The sequence below is a fragment of the Alligator sinensis genome, unplaced genomic scaffold (assembly GCF_000455745.1).
Source record: "Alligator sinensis unplaced genomic scaffold, ASM45574v1 scaffold169_1, whole genome shotgun sequence".
NCBI classification, from domain to species: Eukaryota; Metazoa; Chordata; order Crocodylia; family Alligatoridae; genus Alligator; species Alligator sinensis.
Genome location: NW_005841924.1, coordinates 2,052,291 through 2,073,521, shown reverse-complemented (window position 1 = coordinate 2,073,521; position 21,231 = coordinate 2,052,291). Strand labels below are relative to the sequence as shown.

Genomic DNA, 21,231 nt, shown 5'->3' with positions numbered 1-21,231 from the left:
CCAATCCAGCCCTTCATGGCCCCTCAGAGCCCCTCCCAAACACTTTCCCCAAACCCTCATAATCCTTTCAGGACTAACCCCCCTCCCATCCTCCTCTCTCCCCTCTGCTTCTCACAGCATGCCCATAGCTAGCATCTACTGCTATCCACACTCAACATAATGGGAAAAAACAATAAATGTTGGGGAGGACTTGCTTCAGCCACTTGCCAGCTCCTACCTGGGAGACCAGCCCCTCTGAGACTGCTCATGTGCAGCTTTATGCCATCCTAGTCGCACCACTAGTTCAGCCTCCATCATCTGCTGCCATGAATAAGGGTCACTGCAGTAAGTTATTTCTTTGCCTCACTTTTGCCTTCTGCCTCTGCCCACTGTGCCACATCTACTGGACAGCTGTCCCTCCCCTCCCTATCTCTGATTCACTGTGGGGTTGAATCTCTTAGGAACAAAGTCACCCAGTATAGGTTCCTAAGTAGCAGCACCTTTACTGGACACCCTTGTAGGGCCTGAACATAAAAACATTACATAACTGCAGAAGGAAGGCTAGCTTGATTAGCAGAAGATCAAGGGCTACTGAACTCTACAGAGTGAAAAGCAGAAATCAAGTAGATAATAATGATCTATGAAGTCCATTGGCTTCCTCAGCCCAACTTAATAGAAATGAAGCTGTCCCAGTGGGAAGTTTGTTTTAAACTTTGAATGGAGCAGGAATCAAATAGCAACCGTACCACCTCTTCCCCCCGATCTGACCCTGGTAGGATTCAAACACAGCAGCTTGGTGAGTTTTAGGTAGGGTGGAGTTCTACAAGAACAGACTTTTCAAAGCACTCCAGAGTAGCATAACAGTTCCCAATACTCCAATAATGAGATGAGAATAATAATAAATAATAGATGAGATTGAGAACTTTTCAAAATTCTACCTACCATGACTTTCAAACTCCCTAACTTAATTTATAATTGGATCATCTCACTCAGCTACTCAGAATGAAAAAGCTGGAGCAGTTAGCCTTATGTAAATGAATGGTATTCCTAAAGGGAGCCGATCCTTTTGTTTCCTAATTATTTTTAATAGTATATTTACTCTTCTTCAGCCAATCTAAATACCACATCCATTGTGACTGCTTTAAACCATCTCAAATAGCAGATTTATTAATGTATATGCAGCTAATATGTTAAAATGTTACTAATCACAAATTTTCAAGACCAGAACAAAGTCACATAGCAAATGTGAACGAGTAAAAAAAGTATGAAAATAATACATACATGCCAGCATTTTTCCAATCAGCTTCTTATGTTTAAAAATCAGTATGAAACAGCAGAAATATTAATTTTAAAAATCTCTCTCTTAAAAAACACTGAAGTCTTACAACACCCAAACTACATATGATTGCAGCTGGTTCCAAGTAACAGTTGACTCATTCAGTTACACCCTACAGTATGTCAGAAACACAAACCTGTAACAGTGTGCTTTAAAGAATATGCCTTGCAACCATTCTATATTAATACCTTGTAACCACACCCTCCACCAAACCTGTCTTTCCAGATACAAGGAGATGATGCAATATTGTCACAGAAATACTTACTCTATCCTTAACCATGGCCATTTCTCCAACAGCATGTCAGACATTGATTAATCTTAGCATTTAAGATGCAGGGAATAGTTTACAGATATCTCCTCTCCAGAGGGGAAAAAAAAATCACAATACTTCAATTCCCAAAACTTTTCAATCCAAGTTGAAATCCTAAAAAATTTCTGTATCCACTGCTCACTAGTCACACATGAAGATTCAACTCTTCCAAGAACAAAGCCAGCCAGAAAAAAAACAGCAGAAGGCAGGGCATTGTGGCACCTTAAAGACTAGCTCGTTCAGAGGCATGAGCTTTCATAGGCTACATCTGTGATTCTCAATCAGAGTTCCATAAAATCCTTTTATGGGTGATACAGGGTGGAAACACCTAAACATGATTCAGGAGATAAACCCAAATATTTCAAATAGTAATCCAGAGTATTATAAAACATTCTGAGATCTTGTGGTCCTTCTGAGTCCTCTGCAACAGAAGAATTGCTCTATTATTTTTTTCTATAGTCAAGAAACAAGAGAAAGCTAAGAGCTGGCATTTTCTGAGGGGCGCTTTGTGTTTTATGAGGGGTGCCCTACATCTAAAAAGGTTGAGAACCACTGAGCTACAGCGTATTTTGTCAGATGGTATGAATGGTATGAAGTCCATTCATAGGATCTGATAAAGTAGGCTGTAGTGTACAAAACCTCATGCCTCTGAATGAGTTCATAGAAGTGCCACACTGCCCTGCCTTATCCCTAACTTCAGGCTAGCAGAGCTAACTACCTCTCTCAGAAAAAAAGACTGTGTATTGTAAGAATTTAAAAAGAAAGGCCATTTAATAATTTTAATTTCTTGTTATATTTTTTTCTTTTTGTCCTCTTCAACAACACCACTTGTTATCCAGAGGCTCCAGTTAGGAGCAGTCAGTGCTGGGTACTGTAAAGAAAAATGAAAGACTGTTTGCACTGAAGAGCAGATTCACGCAGCTTAAACCAGTGATGCTCAATCTTTTGGCCCCGTGGACCACATAAGTGATGAAGGGTTGGTCAATGGGCCAGACTGGGCCCCATACTGCCCCGATTAGCCCTGTGAGCTAAATCTAGTGTACATGGCCATGATATCTGGCCTACAGAAGTTTGACATTAGGGGAGCAGCCACTCCCTGGCTACCAAAGTTTTGGGAGATAATATTTTTCCATAGGCCAGATCTGACCCATCTGAGCACCCCTGGTTTAAACAAACTTTACATCAGTTCTAAGGGGAGAAAGATAGCTGAGAAATCTAGAGTCACTGTCATCAATTCAGAGCTATCCTTTTAAGTGTCACTTATTTTAAAGTACTATTCCATTGAATAAAAGACATGGCCAGCAGAAGGAGCCGTTTATTTCAATGCCCGGCTACTGAATCAGTTGGTAAATATCATCCAGTCTCTTTCCTTTCTTATTTTTCTCTCCTAAACTTAAAACGAGACCTGGCTAGAAGTCATTAGTGAATAGAGCATGTAGGTATTTAGAGATTCCACAACAATGTGCTGAGTCTAATAACCTGAATAGGAATAGTCTAATTATCTCAAATGGAACTCCCTATGGCAGTAAGCACTCTGCTCAGTAATAACTGATTCTTGAATTGAGCCTTCAGACTGTAAGCTCTTCTGGGCAGGGAATTAGTCTTTATTTACTCTGCAAAACACCATGCACATGCATTAGTGCCACATAAAGAATGATACACTCAGAGCACTAGGAACAGGGGAGAACTTATTGTAAAACTGTTTAGCTTAACTGTCTCTAATTTTCTAGAGAGTAGAATGTACAGAGTAAAAGCATCTGAAGTTCTGGGGTTTTTTATACCACCTTCTCCCCCTCCCCACTCCAAATCAGCACATTCTGCACATTTTTTAGGGAGGAGAGGCTCAAGGTTAATACAGCTACAATTCTAACCCCTTTTATCTTTTTGCAAAGTGTTTATAGCTGTTTGTGATCTCCCCCAAAACAAAGACTTTAAGGCCTTTAAAGGAAAAACTTTAAAGCCTCTCTCACAGAACTCACAGAAAAAAAGACAATAAAAGGACAGAATTCACTTTCAACCTTTCAAGGAGTGGTTTTTAAAAAATGTTGAAAAAATATTTTTAAAAATAAAAAAATAGTTTAAACAGTGTATTTGAAAGCGTGTTGCTCAGAGCTCCAGTCCTCTGACAGTATATATTTCCTATTAAGAGCTAAAAATACATTCCCAAAATACTCCATCAGCGGAAAATAAACAGTGTTTGCAATTACTGCACTCTACACTTTATGCAAATGAGTTCGCAATGAATACAGAATTATGTAGATAAAGGAAAAACACAATCTTGTCCCCCCAGAGTCCCTGAATTGGAACTTTTATTCTGGATATGAAAGACTGGCTCTGGATTGGCAGTGTCCTGCTATGTCTGCTGAGAAGAGGTAGTATAATGCTGGTTGGTACTGCAAGAACATGGCTATATTGATTCCAGTGTGGAAGGCACAGGCTTCTGATTTTTAACACAGCTTATTTCCCTCCCTGCAGCACTGTGTGAACAGAGCTATGTTAATTAGCTCTGCCTTTCAGTGGAGATAATTATCCCACCTACAATGCCACACAGGTAATTATATTAACTGGAATCAGAAGCAGTGTAGGGGTACGGCATATGTAGGACTCTGTACCAGGACTTGCGCTGCAAAATTTGGTTGCTTTAGTAAAAACACTTCAGCATCTGAATTCATTAGACCAGTGGTGTTCAACTCATAGGGCCCCATGGGCTGGATCCGGAGCATGGAGCTGCATTGTCTGGCCTGCAGGGCTGGATTTTTGAGGCAGCCACCAAATTGCTGCAGTTCCTGGACTGCCGCTACTCCCACCACCAACTATCTGGCCCGGAGGTCAGAGGATGTGTCTTTATGCTCCAGATCTGGCCTAATACGAGTATGATCAAGATATGGCCAGCATGTAGCTTCCCGTAGGTCCTGAAACTTGATAGCAGGACAAGAGGCGGCAGCATTAGTCACTATGGTTCTAGGAGCCATGCCAATTAATGCTGCCATTGCTTGTCATGCTGCCGAATTTCCAGACCCATGAGGAGGCCCACAGGCTGAACGACAGCTCTACTGGCCATATCTCAGTCATCCTTGTATTTGGTTTGTCCATATTGGCTTTCAAAGATCCTTTGTCACCTGGAATTAGGCTTCTAAATATGTCCAGTTTGAACAACTAGATATCTAACTTCTGTTTTATGTCAACTGCAATCCAAATTGGAGCTGAGAAGTACCTGAACTCCACCTAAATTCCCAATGAATTAGGTACCCACGGTAAGCATAATTAGAGTGGGACAAGAGGGGCACCAGCCCTGGGCACTAATTAGGAAGAAGTGCCAGAATCACCCCCTGGAGTCTTTACCACTGCAGGCGCAGTTCTGCACTGCCCCTCCCCAGCCACAGGAGCCAGGCAGGGCAATGCCACACCAAAAGTCTATCTGCGGGGGCAAGAGGTGACCAGAATGGTATCCCTCCCCTCCTCCCCTTTTTCACTTCTTCCTTCCCTCCCCCTCAACCCTCAGGAGCCTTCATCAGGCATAGCCCTAAACACAATATACAGGCAGTCCTCGACTTAACAACGTTGAGTTACAACGTTTTGCACTTACAATGTTTATAAATTGGCACCGTTTCAACTTTATGATGTCAGTTTCGACTTTACAACACTCGATCCGATGTGATGCTATGCCAGCGAACAAGTTCGCTGCGTCGCTAATCTGCCTGGAGAACATCTGTCAAACTTCCCTGGACACTTTCTTTAAGAAAGCAGACAAGACTCCACAAAATCCTGCAACCAAGACTCCTGACAAGACTCCAGATAAGAACCCTTCAAAAAGTCCAACCAAGAGCCTTTCAAAAAGTCCAGCAAAGACACCTCAAAGAAGTTCTTCCAAATCAATATGATTGCTATTTACAATATAAATACATTAATGTAGCTATATTACTCATCTATAATTGATCGAGTACAAAATTATGGGTTATTTTTGGTGAAAATAGGGTACTGGGCTTTGGTTCAGGACTCAAACCCCCATTTATAACATTGTTTCTTATGAGAAAACTGGTTCTGCGTTACGTTTCGACTTAAGACACGGTTTTCAGGAACCAATTGTGTCGTAAGTCCGAGACTGACTGTATATGTAAGGGGGGGGAGCAAATGGGGCACCAGGGTTGGCTCCCAGGGAGCCTGGCCATGGGGTTACTGCCACCTCAGCAGAGCTGGAGCTGCTATAGTAGCAGTGGCAGCAGTAGCTAGGGAAGATAAGCCTTCCCTTCCACTGGCCTATGTCTCCCTCCCCTCTGGCTTACAGTGGTCCACATACCCCTACACACTCCCCACACAAAGTGCTCAATGAGCTCGCTACACCTCTGGGTACCAACAGAGCACACCTAATTCATACTGACAGCACCGAGTCACTACCAAGTGCTTCACCCAACAGCTACTCTGACGCAAGAATATGAGGGTGGTGGTCCCCATGTTTTGCATAGTTTCCTAGTGCTTAGAATACTTGCTCAGGAAGTGGGACACCTGTTTTCCACACCTTTTCACCCTTTTTCTTCTTACAGCAGACACTAAGGGGAAGAGTATTTACACAGAGCCTATCTGGACTGATCTGTCCCCTGCCTCTCTTCCTTATAGTTTTGAGCATTTAAAGGCCTAGGAAGTCCAAACCTGGAAGCTGAAGCCCTACCATTTTGTTTAATACCACTGACGAACTTATCCTCCATGAATCTGGTTAATCCTCTTTGAAACTTGTTAAACTGTCAGCCACTTGTAGCAATGAGTCCTACCACTTAACTACATATTGGGCACATCTACACGTCCATTAATGCACCCTAGTTACTGTGTATTACATTTAGTACTTGGTTAACCAAGTACTAGTTCAATGCGCAGTAACTCACGCTACTGCGAAGTAGCGCCAATGCATGGTGGGGTGGGGCGGTTATGCTTACTATGCAGTAGCGTGATAACACTGTGCAGTAGCATATTAGCATGGTTTTTGACCAGCATGCTATTGCATAGTAAGCATAACCCACCCTCCGTGCTCTCATGTAGATGCACCCAGTGTATAAAAAAAACCCCAGAACCTTCCTTTTTTGTTTAAACCTGATTCCTAATACTTTAATTATATGTCCTCTAATTCTAATATTGTGAGAAATGGTAAGTAGTAAATTTCTTTATTTTCTGCACACCACGCAGGATTTTACAGACCTCTGTCAGATTACCCTTAGTCATCTCGTCCCTAAACTGTAGTCCTAGCCTATTTAGTCCCATCTTGTACAGAATCTTCTCTGTGGCTTTGGGATCATCCTTAATGCCCTTCTCTGTACCTTTTGTAGTTTTACCATACCCATTTGTAGATAGGGAAATTAGCACTGCATGTAGTATTTAAGGTGTGGGCATACCATGAATCTATTCAAGTGGCATAATGACATTTTCTGTTTTGTTTTAACATTTTCTTCTCAATAGTTCCTAACAGCCTGTTCACCTTTTAGACTGCTGCTGAATGCTGGAGCAATGCTTTCAGAGAACTACCTACGATAATTCCAATTCCACTCTATCTTTCCTGAGTAGCTATACCTAAAGCAGTGGCCATCATCATGTAATATGCATCACTGCACACATCAACACTGAACTTCATCTGCTAGTCTGTTGCCCATTTACTCAATATTATGAATTCTTTTTGCAGTTCTTTGCAGTCATTTTTGTTTTTTACCACCCTGAAAAAATATTTTTCTGTCATATGTGAGCTGGGTCACCTCACTATTTGCCCCTCTCCAAATCACTTAGGAATCCGTCAAACATCACAGGCCCCAGGACTGACCCGCAAGGGACTCCACTGCTAACCCTCCTCCATTAGGAGAACTAACTACTCTTTTTTCCCTGTTTGTTAACCAGCTACTGATCCATGAGTGGACTTTGCCTCTCATCAGGCTATATATGGCAGTCAGGAGCCATTTGGATTCTAGTTGCTACTGCCAAGATTATTTTTGATTTTTTAACCAAGTATTAGATAACAGAAAATGAAGATATAATCCAGGACTCTCCCCTCACAGGGAGAATACCCTATACTAGCATACAAGGAAGACCTGGTATCTAGTTCTTCTTTCCAGTGAGTGTTTAATATAAAATGTATAAGCAGTCCTGGGAAAGAATACATAAACAGTGTTGGGAGAAAGGACTGGAATCTCCTTCGTCTCTCCTCTCTTACATGAATACCTTCATTACTAGGCAAAGAGGTTTAGTCCCTTTCACTTGCTCTCCATTTTGGCCCTATCATACTTGAATTCATGGCTGCACAGAGGAACAGCTCCAACATGAGGGGTGGAGTTGCCCCAACCTTACTTATATAGACTGATGGATATAAGGTAGGACACTTTTCTGAAAGGTAGGACACGTGGGCTTGAATTCCATTAGGCTGAAGAGGGCATTACATGCAGATCTCCCATTTCTTGGGAAAGTGCTCTAACCACATAAAAGGTGGAAACCTTCGCTACCTGCTCCTCCTGGTCTCAACCCAAATTCGAGTAAGTGGAAGAGAGGGACAGAGTACCTGCTTATGTGATTCAGATAGCGTGGCTGCACTACTTTCTCCCCGACCCTCTCTTCCAGGCACTTCTTAAAAGTTGTCCGTACCCAAAGGATCAATTTAGATCCCTAAGTTAAACACAGGGGCTTGGGTTGTGAACCCAGGATTTATGTCTAGGAAACAGGTGGGAATTCAGGCACACTCCTCTATTTGGGACTTCCTATTAGCTAACTTGGGCAATCCCCTGCTGGCTGTTGTGAATCCCATTTCTAAGTGCATAAATCTCCCCTTAGGTTGCACGCAGAACTCAGCTGTCTAACTGAGGTCTAAGAATTCTTCTTTGGGAGCCGAGCACCTAAAAGTTAGCCACAGCAGTACTGACCTGTCTGGATGAGAGCCTGAGTCTGAATGTGTGCTGGGAACGACCAGATGTATAGCCATCTGCCCTAATTTCAGCTGAGGCAAGCAGCCAGAATAGCCACATCAGTTCTAACCCCTCATGTAAATGGGCAACGCCACTATGTGCAACAATGAATCTTATTCTTCCTTCAAACCAAGGCAAAAATAAAACTGCAGGAAGCAGGTTTTAGGACAATGTATCCATGCCTAAACTATGGGTTTGCACTTCTGCAGTTTGGTGGCAGAACTTGGGGCAAATCCTTAGTGCTGAAACGCTATGAACACTAGTATGGGTTAAGACACTAGCATGGACACTTTGAACATGATACCTCTTAACAGGAGAGGATGGAAGGAGAAATTCAGCTACCTAGCATAAAAATGTTACCTCACACTGACACAGGATCAGAGCTGAATACACAGCTATACTAAAACCATACAGAAGGCAATACGCAGAATCCTAATAAAAGAGAAAAACTGACAGTCTGACAGGTCTGAATGGGAACACTTACTCCACAGATGTAGTCTGGATGAAAGATAAGTATACCATTCTTTGAGGTACTACTCAATCAATGGTTTATACTTGCAGCCTGCCAGAACCAGATGGTAGTTAAGGTGACAGGCTAAATTCATGATGTACACTCTGAACACACAAAAGGACAACCCATGACAACAGACCACAACGAGTAAGCATTATATCAAAGGAGACACAAAACAGATCAAAATAAAGCTCTCTCTTCTCTCCGTGCAAAACAAGAACAGGCACAATGGAAGTCAACCTAACTGCAAAAGTAAATCTAACTCTCTAATCAAGAATCTAAGCTAAACTACCTTTATCCTAACCAAAATACAGCAAAAGCTATGTTATCTGGCACTTTATCAACCAGAAAGCTCCACTAACTGGCATCCAAGGGACGCGGCAAAACCAAAACCGAAAGCCCCACTTCCGGTTTTGTCGCTGCAAGCCGGGTTCTTCTTCTTCACTTCTTTAGCCCACAGCCTGGGGCAAAGCAGCCTGCGCGGGGCTCCCCTCCCTGTCCCCTGGCACACTGACACCAGGGAGTGCACCACCCAGTGCACATTTCATTAACCGGCATATTTGATTAACCAGCATCCCCCATTCCAAGAGGATGCCGGATAACAGAGCTTATGCTGTAGATCAGAAGACTCCAAGCCATATAAACCTTAAAGAGAATGATCAAATGCCTAGTCAAGTGTTGGATTCAGCACTGTCCATAATGTTAACAAAAGATTCTTTCAAATAAAATCTCCAGAGAAGTCCTCCTATATGATGGCAATTTAGAAATAGCTCAGTCTGCTAGATCCTAAAATCATTCTTAGGCTCTTAAGCTGCTCCTTCTAGATATTTATTGCTTCTCTAAGCCTTTTTAAATAAATAAATAAATAAAGCTTTGGAAATAATGCTCCTATATCTGTCCCCCACTTTGACTGGATACATTTCATATGTTATTTATCACCAGAATATTTCCACGAAACAAAATCTTGGAAAGGAAAAGAGAGACTGAGAGAGTGTGAGAGTTATACCTATGCATGATTAATTTGGCCAATTATGCACTATTTATAATTGGATACTTCTATTTCTCCAAGTCAGCTTCTACCAGCCTCAGAGTTTGTTTATTTGTTGCAGGAATTAAAAAACAACAACAAAACACAACACCACACACATCTGGCTAATTTTAGAAAGTTACGGGCAGGCTGCAGGAAAAGAAAGTAATATCCTTCAAACACATTTTTAAAAGAGGAGTGCTATTATCAGTACACTGGAAATGTCATTGCGTATTCCATGACACTGCCCTGTTTAGTCTTTACACGTGCTCCGAGGCAAAGGTGGGGGGGAGGGTGCTTTAACCAGAGAGGCTCCAAGAGCCGCTTTAATTAAATCACCTATAGCGTCACGTGTATTCAGCCTCCTGCGCTTCAAAGTGGCAGCGGGGGCACTTTAACTAAAGCTCATTGGACAAGCTTTAGGTTTAAACCCCTGATGCCAGAGGAAGGAGCCGGGCACCTTCCTCAGGACCCAGACAGGCAAGGCACAGAGCAGCCTCAGGAGCCGATAGGGGCAAGGGAGCCCCACCAGGGAGCAGCAGCCTCACAGGACGCCACAGGGGAACAGTGGGGCTCTGACCGGGAGCTCAGATGCCATGGACAGGGATGGCCCCTCAAGACCGCAGGCATCCCTGGGCAGCCCTGCAGCAAGTAAAGCATGGGGGATCACAGACCCCTGGGAGGCAGAAGTAAACAACACCGGCTAGTGGGACGAGGACAGCTTGACCACAGGTCAGCTGGGCCTCACGGAGGTCATGCCAGAAGAGCTGGCAGAGGCTGGGCACAGGGCTGTTGTCTGTCCCCATGCCTACTAAGATAAAAGGGATGGATGAGTCACCCAAGGGACCAAGGACCCAGAGAGACGGAATCTCAGGAGCACACCGGCAAACGCCAGTCATTTTTCAGTTAAGTTTTCTTCAGTTACAGTCTAGCCCCGGACGGGGCAGGTTTAGCTGCCTGGGGGGAGGGGAGCCGACCCGAAGACAAGGGATGGATCCGGAAAGACTGACAGCCAGGAGGACCTGACCCTTTCAAGGCGGGCAGTGTGGATGAGGTGAAATCATCCAGGGGAAGACCAGCAGCGAGCAGCATCTATCCAGGCTGGGGATGTGGTAAGGGTGGGGCAAAGGGGAGGTTTGGAGCCCCACAAAGACAGCCCAGGGCTCAGATGCCCTTGGGCCACATACAGGGAGTTGCCTCTGTAACAACAAACATCAAAGACGTGGCAGGAAAGTAGGGGCAGCACCTGAACCATCTAGGTGGCACCAAAACCTGATCTCACCCTGACAATGCTGGGGGGCAAGGCACCAAACGAAAAGGGGCCAAAACTATAACACCTACATGTGACACAGAAGCTGCTAGTGTGCTAATTAGCACTCAATTTGAGTCTGCTGCAAAGCATGCTATTAGCACGCCTTGGAGCAGATGTCTGGCATGAGTATAGGTGCCCATAATGGCCAATGTCAACAGGGGGAGAAATATGGAGAAAAATCATCCCACTCTAAGAACCCGCAATGGGCTTAGTTCAAATGTAATGGGGGGGAGCAATCTCCCATTTCCCTAACTGAAACTTTAAACTCCAGTCTCTTCTTCATCGTGACTTCTCATTTTCCCCTTCTAACTCAATGGCATAACCCTTCTCTGTTGCCATGTGTCCTACCTATTAAGTCTACCCCTTTATTTGATCTTCCTTCCTTGAAGATTCTATCTCCACTGCCATATTGCGAAGACATGGGTCTCTAAACATTCCTCCTGCTCCTTGGTGCTGGGCTGTATGCATGCTCATGTAGTCTCAGTGCCTTGTCTGCTATCTCCTGATGAGGCCTCCAAGTGCAGAGAGGGATCAAGTGCATTTGCAACCAAAATTCACCAATTTAATTTAAATGGCTTTAACTAGCTACTGTGATCTACTTGATTAGATACTAGATTGACAGTCAGGAAATTTGGGGTTTTTTCCAACTTAACATCTTTCTGCTGCTTTTTCTTCATTTGTAAAATAGTGATAATATTTATCTCTTTTGTAAAGTGTTCCAAGATCTAGAGATAAAAAAATCTAATTATTATTATTCATACTTGAAATATCTGTTTACCATTGTTCTTTTAGCTATATCTTTTAGAATCATAACAGTGTTTGTCTATTCTTCATAAAATTATAAAAGTTACATTGACTTGATCATTATAATGGAGCTATCACTAGAAATCAGCTTTGATCTTTTATTCTACCCCTCACCTGCTTGAGAATATACTAAACCTAATATTATCCTCCAAAAGCTATTACTATTAATTATTACTTTGTTCTAATTATAACTCCACTATTCTAGACCCTGTACATACATTTGATTTAACCAGTTTTTGTACACTATTAGACCCATTTATGGATTTATGTCAAGTTGCAAGGTTATTCAGATTTGAAACGTAGCATGAGTGCTCTACGAGCTCTACGAGCACTCACGGTGCTCGGGCAACGTGCCAGAGGACTGGAAAAGGGCCAATGTGGTCCCCCATCTTCAAAAAAGGGAGGAAGGAGGACCCAGGAAACTATAGGCCCATGAGTCTTATCTTGGTCCTGGGGAAGCTTTTCAAAAGAAGTATCCTGACACATGTCCAGGAAGGGCCAGCAGGAGAGGTTATGCTCAGGGGCAACCAGCATGGGTTCATTAGGGGCAGGTCTTGTCAAACCAATCTGGTGGCCTTCTATGACCAGGTCACCAAGTCCTTGGATGCAGGTGTCGCAGTGGCTATAGTCTTTCTGGACTTCAGGAAGGCCTTTGACATGGTCTCTCACCCCATTCTCAGTAAGAAACTAGGAGACAGTGGTGTTGATGCCTACACGGTCAGATGGGTCACTAACTGGCTGGAGGGCCGCACCCAGACGGTGGTGGTGGACGGGTCTTATTCGACCTGGAGGGATGTGGGCAGTGGGGTTCCCCAGGGCTCGGTTCTTGGGCCCGCACTATTCAACATCTTCATCAGTGACTTGGGCGAGGGGGTAGAAAGCACCCTGTTCAAATTCGCAGATGACACTAAGATGTGGGGTGAAGTGGGTACGCTAGTAGGAAGGAACAGGCTGCAAGCAGATCTAGACAGGTTACAGGGGTGGGCCGAAGAAAACAGGATGGGGTTCAACACTGACAAGTGCAGGGTAATGCACCGGGGGAGGGAGAACCAGCAGCATACCTACAGGCTGGGGAACTCCTTTCTCGCCAGTGTTGAGACAGAAAAGGATCTTGGAGTCATCATTGATGCCAGAGTGAACATGGGCCGAGAAAGTGCGGACGCAGTCAGGAAGGCCAACCATACCTTGTCATGCATCCACAGATGCATCTCAAGCAGGTCCAAGGAGGTGATCCTCCCCCTCTATGCGGCACTGGTCAGGCCGCAGTTGGAGTACTGTGTCCAGTTCTGGGCACCGCACTTCAGGAGGGATGTGGCCAATATGGAGAGGGTCCAAAGGAGGGCCACCCGCATGATCAGGGGTCAGCAGGGCAGGCCCTACAAGGAGAGGCTGAGGGACCTGAATCTGTTCAGCCTCCAAAAGAGAAGGCTGAGAGGGGATCTAGTGGCAGTCTACAAACTAGTCAAGGGGGACCAGCAGGCATTGGGAGAGTCCCTGTTCCCCCAAGCACTCCTGGGAGTTACAAGAAACAACGGACACAAGCTAGTGGAGGGTAGTTTCAGGCTAGACATTAGGAGGCGCAATTTCACTGTCAGGGCAGCTAGGACCTGGAACCAACTTCCAAAAGAAGTGGTGCTGGCTCCTACCCTGAGGGTCTTTTAACAAAAGCTGGATGAACATCTGGCCGGGGTCGTTTGACCCCAGTACTCTTTCCTGCCATAGCAGGGGGTCGGACTAGATGATCTCCTCAGGTCCCTTCCGAACCTACCAACTATGAAACTATATTGTGGAAAAGTGAACAGGTCTGAATTGACAATTATCTTGAATTTTTTTTTTAAATTTAGCCATGCTTTGAATAATTTCTTCATTGAAAGTATTTTCCAACTATATTTCTAGTACTTCTCTTCACAATGTACAAAATATTCTGTGTGCCCTCCCCCCCAAACAATTTCTCACATGAATGAATGTGTGTGACAAGTACAGTTTTGCTCACAGATTTACAGTGAGCAAAGAATTTTTGTCACCTGCTGTGGGAGATCTTAGCAAGGAACCCAACTGAGATCAGGTACCATTATGCACGACACGAGCATCTAATAGGAGATAGTCCCACTAGAGTTTGCAATCAATTGCAGAATATGGCAGTGAGCTTGTGAGAAAAGAAAATTAACATGAGCCAAAAATGTACTTTATCTCACAGAGGAGCTACAAACTATCTAATAGATGGGGAAATTTTTAAGCCTTGTGCGTCTGTGGAAGATTCAAACTGGAGACTTGGAAGTAAGCAGCCATACAGATCATCAGCAATGTCCTAAAACACTATGTTCTCCACAAGGCTAGATTTGTGAAAAGATAAGCTTATTACATTAAGTTCTGACCTATTTGAAGTCATACAAAAGCAGTTTTCTACTGTACTGCAACACAGGACAAACAGTTTAACTGAGAAATTTGCTACATCCTATTCTTAAAAGAAGAGCTGTCCACAGATAAATACAAACACATCTTGTAAACACAATGTTTAGGCACACATTTTATTCCAGTACTTACTCCCAGGCTCTCACATGACTTTTAACATGTGTATATGTATGTATGTCTACGTATGCACACACATTTCATCCTCACTTGGAGAAGAGGATATAAAATTTGAAGGCATGGCTCTCAGATTCAAAGGATCTGGAAGACAGATAGGGGGTAAAGACTTCATTTACCATCTATAATGAAGCATCTCATACAAGATGACATAGATGTTGCTGGTAGGTTGCACAAGTGTTTGTGAGAAAGCAGAGCAATACAACAGTAGAGTCTCGGTTTCCCTTCTTGGCTCCAGAATTGTGAACTGTTGTTACAAACATAATAACCAAACAGCTCCACAGAAGAAATCTGGGACCTCTGGATACTTCTACCAACTAAGCCAACTCAAACTACTGTTTGAGATAAAGGGCCAGATTTCTTGGTCTGGAACCACTAGTAGAGTCATAAACCTCTATCTATGGTCTAAAGGGAGACAATGAGCCAGGTTAGCTAATTTGACGAGACCTGCTTCTGTCACCTTACCATAGGTTCTGTTCCCAGATTCACCTGAAATGATCACAGGACAGATCTGTTATTTAAATTGTGAAGTTAGCAAATGAAAATTATCCCTGAAAAAGCTCTTCTTCTAAGAACAGGATATAGCAAACTTCTCTCAGTTTCAGACATACTTTGAACCTGTGTTGCAGTACAGTAGGATAATGCTTTTGTACGACCCCAAATAGGTCAAACTTGATTTAATAAAACTTATCTTTTCAGAATGAAAGATGTGAAACTCTGCTCATGAGATTTATTAAGCAAAGAACTGATTACAGACTTCAAAAGACGGCTAGAACCCAGAGTTTGTAGGTTTCAAGTAGAGTGCACTTTGGGCAGGAAAATAAACTTCTCCGGTATTCATATTTAACTGCATGAGGAACATTTCAAAGTATTAAAACTTACACCCTGAGTTTTGGCATTACTCATGACTATGTAGGAGGAGATCCTGATGCTTTTCACAATTTGCTTGTCTAGTTAACCCCAAAATAGGTCCATTCATTCTGAAGCTCCAGGGCTTGCCCCAAGGGTACAGCTAAGTAATTTGGGACCCTCAACTTGCTTCGGAATGATACGAGTTTCATTATGTTGTCAGACCAGTGGTTCAAATGATTTTTTCCTTGCCAAAAAAAAGGTATAAGAACATCTGAATTCTGAATGAAAAGGCTCTCTCTTGGGCAACATGCCTTAGAGATCAATGTTGGTAATATATGCTAGGTGAATACACTCTGGAACGTGATACAGTCAGAGCATATTATTATAATATTTAACCACTGTGTTATAAGATCAATGCCATACAGCACAACAAACAGAAATAATAGCCAAATAAAAAGTTGCTCTCTCTACTGGAAAGCTCTTTATATAGACAGATAAAAGCGATATTTAAAAAATGCACACAACAGCTATTCTTACAAGTCATGCCATGAAAGACCCGTTCTCTAGAAGAGAAGAAAGAAAACTAGTGGCTACCTTAGTTTTATCTTGTCAAGTATTTATTTATTATAAATGATGGAAGGGTTGTATTCTTTTGTATGGTCATCCTGCTAGATTTTGTTTACAATGCATCACAGCTCCTGTGTAATCAAAAGGCATAGGGAAGCTATAATTGACTTCAGCATAGGCCTTCCACTGTTGATGCCTTAAGTCCTAGGTTGTAGGAATTACTATCATTTTCTATAGTTTTTTTTGCAAATTCCCATAATAGATTCATAGATTTTTAAGCCAAAGGCACTATAATGATTATCTAGTCTGACCTCCAATATAATAATGGCCATAGAACCTTAACCTGTAATTTGTACACCTAGCCAACAATTTCTGTCTTTTAGAAAGACACACAGTTCTGTTTTAAAGAATTCAAGTGATAGGTAAGCCTCTAAACCCATGGGTAAATTGTCCCAGTGGATAACTACCCTCCTTGTTAGCTACCTTCACACTCCTAACTCCTGGTTTAAAGTTATTTTGGAGATGTTACTAGAAACTCCTTACACCATTTGGCCCACTATATTTTTTTCTGCTTTGGAACAGTTAAAAGTCCTGCCAGGACTGAGCCAAATTAAACTGATAAAAGAGCTCATTCTCTTAGGACAGAAGAGTTGAAAATTAAAAGGAGAGTTATATGGTGTTGGAGATATGTTTTAAGGATTTTTTAAAACCACGGTCCCTTGTTCCAAGAGGAAAGAGAAAAAGAGAGTTCTTTGTAACAGATTTATTTCTATTCAGGGACTAATTTAAATATTTGGATGCCCAGTTAGCTGCTCCATTATCATCTAAATTATTTCCATCTTCAAGATGGAAATTATACAAACAGAAAACACAGTGATATTGTTTCTTTTGGCCTATATTTGGTCTCAGTCATATTGGTATATTATCTGCCTCCATTAAAGGCAATGAAATTACATCAGTGAAAAAGGCCCTTAATTTCAAGATATTACAATAATTACAGGTCATCATTGCCAACATAAAAGATATCTGTTTCATTATTTTCTGAAGTTTAACAATTAAAAGGACCATAATAAAAGATCATGCCAATTAAGTGAAAAGTTGTCACTGGATAATAGTTTAATGTAGAAATAGGTAATATGCTCATTTTTTGATTCAGAAAATTACTATTAAGATCTTTGAGGATCCTAATGTTTAGAAAGTAAATTTTAAAAAATCTGAAGTAAGTAAACCATCAGGGCTTTCTCTTTTTCTCCAGGCTTTGTGGGCCAGTTGGCTGATCATGTGCTAAACCCTTTGGGGGTTGCCAACTGAGTCCTAAAGTAATAGGACGTATAGCCACAAATCCACCTCTCTTTGAGAAGCTCATTACTAGAACAGCTGTAATTGGTGGAAGCCTTACAGTTAGATCTGCTGCAGAAAGTCAAACAAGCCAGTTATCTGCTTCCCCTTAAAAGATATCCTTGCTTCTAAGGCCTCCCTTAGTAGTTCCACGTACAAGCAGAATGGAGGGAGACTGCCAAATTGAATACATTCAAAAAGCCAAGAAACATTCAAAAATCCTCCTATACTCCACAGACTGAGGTAAGAAACTAATAGGGAAAGAGACCATTTTTTTCTGCCAAACAAGTTCAATATTCATAGTTTTCTATTATAACAGACAGTCCATATGTTATTCTAACTACTCTAGCTGATGCACAAGGCTGCAGAGTAGAATTATACTGTGTTATGAATTAGCTGGTACTGTCTGTTAGACTTGGAAAAGAGATTCTTTCTGAGTACAATTGTTCCCTACTATCTAGAGATACACACTATGTGAAAGTTGCACTGCTTAAAAAGAAAAAGAAAAATACAGAACAGAACTATGAGAAATGTCAGGATTTTGTTGGTTTGGCTAGTGGACTCTTGGTTATGATAGGCGTATATATTGCAACCTTCCTTCCCTAACTGGAGAGGTTCATTAACAAAGGCATAATTTCCCTCAAATTTTCACTGGGCATTGGAGGGGGAGGGAAAAAAGACAGCAAGGTTTCAAAAAGAAAAAAAAAAGAAGAAAGAAAGAAGAAGAAATGATTTTGTGTGAGATCCAAAACCATGTTCTTCCTATTATTGTCCATGCTCTTCCTATTATTTCATCTTCTTCCTAGCATACTCATACAACCTATTATTGCTTTCCTCAAATTTTCCTTCCTTTAACACTATCAGAAACCAAAAGATGGTTCAGTTACCAGTCTGTCACTATCTGATGATCCCCCTGCCCCAAATTAAGATTAATCCTGGCTGGCTGGTGGGGAACATTGTTAAAATGCAAAGTTTCATATAAAAAAGGTTTATGGCCTAAATGGCATTCTGGATGTCCTATGTTGTTATAGACTTAGCTGAAGCTGTATTTGGACAGCATTCTTTGAATCTTTTGCTGGTCCACTGCGCACTAAACCTTTATCACTGACCCTGCAAGCAGTTGCACACAAGCTTAACTGGAAGTACAGTAGTGGTGAACAGTCCCCCTACTACAGCAAGCAGAACACTTTTTTTTTCTTTTTTTAAAGAAAAGGTGAGATTCCTATAGGAACAAAATTACAGAACTTACAGGTGAGAGAGAGGGAAAGATAAAGTGACTTTTGTCACTTTTGTGACCTCCAAGTTCTGAGATTCTAAGGGTACCAAAGTGGCTTTCAACATACCTGCTGGGTTTTTGGTTGTAGCCATGCTGGTCTAAGGACATAGGCAGGCAAGGTTCTTTGGGTAGATGTGATAACTTTTATTAGACCAACTGAGTAGTTGGAAAAAAGTTCTTAGCAAGATTTTGGGCACTTTCAGAATCTTCTCCTATTCCTTGGAGTCTCAGAACAGCAAAGACTTCCTATGCCTGAAGAAGGGTGATTGCTCCCAAAAGCTTGCTAAGAACTTTTTTCCAATGACTCAGTTGGTCTAATAAAAGATACCACATCTACTCAAAGAACCTTGCCTTCAACATACCATTACAGCAGCAGTGCTGTCCACAATCTCCAAGATGCCCATCCTGAACTTGCCTGCTTATACCAGGCCTGTTCTCTTAGGGAAAAAAAAAACATTTAACAGCTCTACTTCTCAAGTTTGAAAACTGTCATGGACAGTTTAATTTGGTGACATGGTGAGGACAGTTATGGACAGCAAAACAGGCCAGTATAAACTGTTCATCATACTAGCAACTCGCAATTAAACTTTAGGCTCAGCAACTAACAGATGAAGGATGAGGAAGAAAGAACTGTCCCTAAAGCTGGGGTGGGCAAAATACAGCTCTTAGAAGCAGTAGATTCCTCCAGCTACTGCTGCCAGTGTTGTCACTGCCACCAGACCTGGCCCCACTGCCCAGGCATCCTGGCCTGTTCGCTGCACCCACTGCCAGTGGCGCTGGGTGGAGTGGGTAGATGGGATCTCTATGGAGACCGGACCAAGACCCCTGTGGGCAGGGCATACTCGGCTAGGTGGATGTGATGGGGCCATTTGGTAGGGAGCAGTGCTCTGGAGTAGGACTGGCGGGTGGGAGAGCAGGGGCTGGGATCACATGATGGTGACAGCGTGGGGCTGTGTGGGGTGCAGACTGCAGCTCTGTCTTTGGCTGTGGCCCCACACTGTCACCACTCCACAATCCTGGTCCCCGCCTGCCTGCTTGTCATACTCCTGGATACTCCTTTCTGCCTGCCTGCAGCCCCAACATATCCAACTAGCCAAGTGTGCCCTGCCTGCAGGGGTCCTGGCCCAGCCTCCATACAGCCCCTACCCCCATTGCAGGGCAGATGGGCCCAAGCCAGATAGGTTCAATTTCCCCCTGCCCGTCCCCCCCATGCCAGATCAGCACCACCTAACACTGCTCCCCCAGCCTGCAACAGCTTACCAAAAGTCAGGGGTGGACAAAATGCAGCCCACAGGCCAAATGCGGCCCGCCAGGCCATTCTATCTGGCCCGCAGGGCCCCTAAAAATTTTAGAAAATTAATATTTATCTGCCCTTGGCTGCCTGTCATATGGCCCTTGATGGCTTGCCAAAACTCAGTAAGTGGCCCTCTGCCCAAAATTATTGCTTGCCCCTGCCTTAAGTGGCCCTCTAGCCAAAATAATTTGTCCACCCCTGCCCCTAAATTTTTGCCAAGAAAGTCTCACTGTGGATGTTGAAAAGTGCTGTTTCACTAGTGTAAAGAGGGAAGAAGACAGACTAGACAGGATCTAAAATGGAGTAGGAGTGAAGAACACAAGGCAGCTATGGCACCTAGCATACTGAATGAGTTTATCTTCTTTTTCATGCCACTATTTCTTCAATTGCCCTTTTTACTCCCAGGTAGGAAGAGGGAATAAGGTGATGGGGGAAAGGAAAAAAAAGTTGAAGACACAAACATGGAAAAGAGATAGGAAGAAGGGAAAATGGTAACCAAAGAAAATTCAGATAAGCCTCAAGGGTCAATCTTTTCATGGTTTTATCACAATTGAACATTTTGAAAGTTTAAGGGTTGCCATTTATGGAAGGTCAGAATCAAGAAAAACTATATCATGTGTTTTGTATACTGCCCATTATCATTTTCCGGCTCACAGGCCTTAAGTATGCTTGATCCAGATCTTGGGGAATAATGGTAAGGTTTGAATGCGCTTATGTTTCTCAGCTGAAATTTCTTTTCCTCGTCAAAGGCAAATGCCCAGGTTCATATGAAAGTAGAAACCACATTTTCAACCTTGGATTTATTCAAGCTATAGCTTTTGTCTTTTAAGCTGCAGTTTTACCACACAACCCAGTACATATTTCATAAACAAGGCTTTTTCTTGTTATACCTTAAACATAAAATTCTAATGGTGGAAATCTGTTAACTCGAAAATTTCAGCCCAATAGGAATATAAAATAGTTAATTTAATGCAATGTGAAATTTAACAGTTTCTTCCCATTACCAAAACAGAGAAAAAGTAGATTTCATTTTTATAGTCTTTTGGGAAATTCCCTTAACCCATCCTATTGAAGTTAAAAAAAAATAGAGGAGTTTGAGAGGGGGGGGGG

The 21,231-nt window shown here is 42.6% G+C and overlaps 1 protein-coding gene across 14 annotated transcripts in view; it reads right to left on the bottom strand.

The window, feature by feature from the left end:
• The window catches only part of SH3D19 (SH3 domain containing 19), a 144,817-nt gene that overhangs the window by 80,954 nt on the left and 42,632 nt on the right, over positions 1-21,231 (bottom strand). The window lies entirely within an intron of this gene.